The sequence below is a fragment of the Vicugna pacos genome, unplaced genomic scaffold (assembly GCF_048564905.1).
Source record: "Vicugna pacos unplaced genomic scaffold, VicPac4 scaffold_21, whole genome shotgun sequence".
In the NCBI taxonomy this organism is placed as follows: Eukaryota; Metazoa; Chordata; class Mammalia; order Artiodactyla; family Camelidae; genus Vicugna; species Vicugna pacos.
In genome coordinates this window covers 14,214,722-14,217,560 of record NW_027328742.1, presented here as the reverse complement: position 1 = coordinate 14,217,560, position 2,839 = coordinate 14,214,722, and the positions used below count along the sequence as shown (strand labels likewise).

The window sequence follows — 2,839 nt, the reverse complement described above, 5'->3', positions numbered from 1 at the left end:
AAGACAGACAGCAATGCGGTTCAGGTGAAAATGCTGTACTGAACATGAATCTTCTGTATGTATCTGAACAATAGGCTATCAGAGCTGCTGGGATCCTAGAAACCCAAACTCCTTCATTTGTCCATTTGAGTGATGCTAATGACCTGATGCTTTTCATAACTGATTTTCATTCCTTTGGCTTTTTTTCCCACAAAGTTTGAAAAAATATCGAATGTGAAGTTCTCCAAGAAGACAGGTATAAATGTATGAATGTATGTATTAAAATATGCAATATTCTTAGAGTATATTCATATATAGTATAATTGCATATTAATAATGAATTAATCCTATATATATATACACATAAGGGAGAGAAAGAGAGCCTGAGCTATAGAGAAGACAGCGATAAGCCAGATATACAGGAAAAATGTTTGTGTAGAAATTTTGATGTATTTGTTGAAAGAAAAGCATGATTTGTCATAGATTAATAGGCCAATGAGTAAATATAAAAGGGATGGAATAAATGCAGAAGCTGGATCAGACAACACTCCTCACTTTCTTTGTCACTTCCAGTTTTTAAGGCATAAAAAATGTCTTCCCCAAACCACACTCTGGTGACAGAATTCATTCTCCTGGGACTCACAGACAACTCAGTGTTACAGAAGACCCTGTTGGGGTGTTTCTGATGATCTACCTAGTCACGCTGGCAGGGAACCTGGGCATGATGTTGCTGATCAGGACCAATGCCCACCTCCAAACCCCCATGTACTTCTTCCTCAGCCACCTGTCCTTTGTAGACATATACTATTCATCCAACATCACTCCAAATATGCTGTACAATTTCCTCTCACACCAGAAGACCATCTCCTATGCTGGATGCTTCATACAGTGTCTGCTCTCCATTGCCCTGGTGATCACAGAGCTTTATATCCTTGCTTCAATGGCGTTGGATCACTATGTTGCCATTTGCAGCCCTTTACATTACAGCAGCAAGATGTCCAAGAGCATCTGCCTCTCTCTAGTCACTGTCACTTACTCTTGTAGCTTCCTTCATGGGCTCTCTCAGGCACTGCTGACTTTCCACCTGTCCTTCTGTGGCTCCCATGAAATCAACCATTTCTACTGTGCTGACCCTCCTCTCATGATGCTGGCTTGCTCTACACCTGAGTCAAGAAGATGGCAATGTTTGCAGTTGCTGGTTTTACCCTCTGCAGCTCTCTCCTCATCATTCTCCTGTCCTACGTTTTCATCATGGCCGGCATCTTGAGGATCAGCTCTACAGAAGGCAGGCACAAAGCCTTTTCTACTTGTGGTTCCCACCTGACAACAGTCACTATATTTTATGGAACCCTCTTTTGCATGTACTTAAGGCTCCCATCTGAGAATTCTGTCAAGCAGTCCAAAATAATTGCAGTCTTTTATAGTTTTTTGAGTCCAATGCTAAACCCATTGATCAACAGTTTACAGAATAAGCATGTGATCTCTGCCATGAAGCAAATGATTAAAGGAAATCCCTTTCATAGAATTGCAATTTAGCCATCTGTTTGTAATTACTAAGTATTTGTAATAACATAGTGATTCCCTCCAAAAGAAAACCTAGACTTTTATAGTCATAATTTGTCTTCATAAAATCTCCTCAAAATTAATATCTTCAAGACAAATTATTTTAATACAAACTTTAATGCTGAAATGAAATTATAGTTTCTTTAATGGAGAACCTCTGAAAATAAATTGAGTAATAGTCAGTAATTCCATATAACAATTTAACATCTTTACATATTTGATTGTAAATATTATAATTAACTCATTCTGTTGGTAACATTAGAAATTCATTTCATTTGAATTTAATGGTCTGCAGAACTACCATGATGTTCTAAACTGAGTGATTAAGTTTTACACTTCATTTTTTAGAAATGTTATGATCTAATTTCTTATTCAATCTCTGATATAGAACAATGACTCCAGTGCCCATTTAATCTCTGGATTCATCTTGGGGAAATTTTAAATATATGGATCACCCAATGCTTTAAACTTTAATTTAATTTTTTCCCCAACTCACATCATAGGTATCCTGAGAAACTGTTTGTCTGTTTGTAAATACTGGATTATGCTCCTCAACATTGAAATTAAATTGTCAATGTCTCCATGAGTTTCCAGGGATATGGATCCAATTCAGTCATCGAAAAGTACAATGGTATTCTAGTTGTACTTTTCATGTAGTAGCTCTGACTCAGGTCTACTTTATCAAGAGTTAATAGAGTCTATCAATTGACCTGTAGATAGAAAAATTTCCTTGAAACAATATACAGATGAATAAATGTCTACCCATCTCTCTGGAAGAGAAAACCCAATGTTTATTTTGGTTTATAAATCTATCTGTGAAACATTATTTTCTAGATAACACTATTCTAGTCGTTCTCAAATTTTCAATTGAGAAAATCAATAGTATAGAAGTGTATATAAATAGATATGTGAATCATTCACATTGTATGTGCATTAGTGGTCAACCAGATGATTGCACATTGAAAAACTGATTTAATTTTCTTTAAACTGCTTTAAATGTTTGTATTCTAATATTGTGCACTCTGTTTTTAACTAAGACCATAGTGCTTATATGAACCAATGTCTAAATTTACTGTAATGTGTTCAAATTAATTTCCAAAAAATCATCCTGATGACCTGAGTTTTAGAAAATTGAACTTCATTCTTAAGTCTCAGTTAATTGAATAAGGCTGATTCTATTGAATATTTTCACTATAGATAAATAAATTTGGGGACAGATGTGAGAAAGTAGCATTTACCAATGATATGTCCTAAACCAAAGGAAAATTCCTGCATGTATTTGTTATATTTTTTCAAT

At 35.2% G+C, this 2,839-nt stretch overlaps 1 pseudogene; it reads left to right on the top strand.

Annotated features, from left to right (window-relative positions):
- The first annotated feature begins 569 nt into the window (after positions 1-569).
- On the top strand, positions 570-1,515 carry LOC140694532 (olfactory receptor 5M1-like; annotated as a pseudogene).
- The last annotated feature ends 1,324 nt before the right edge of the window (positions 1,516-2,839 follow it).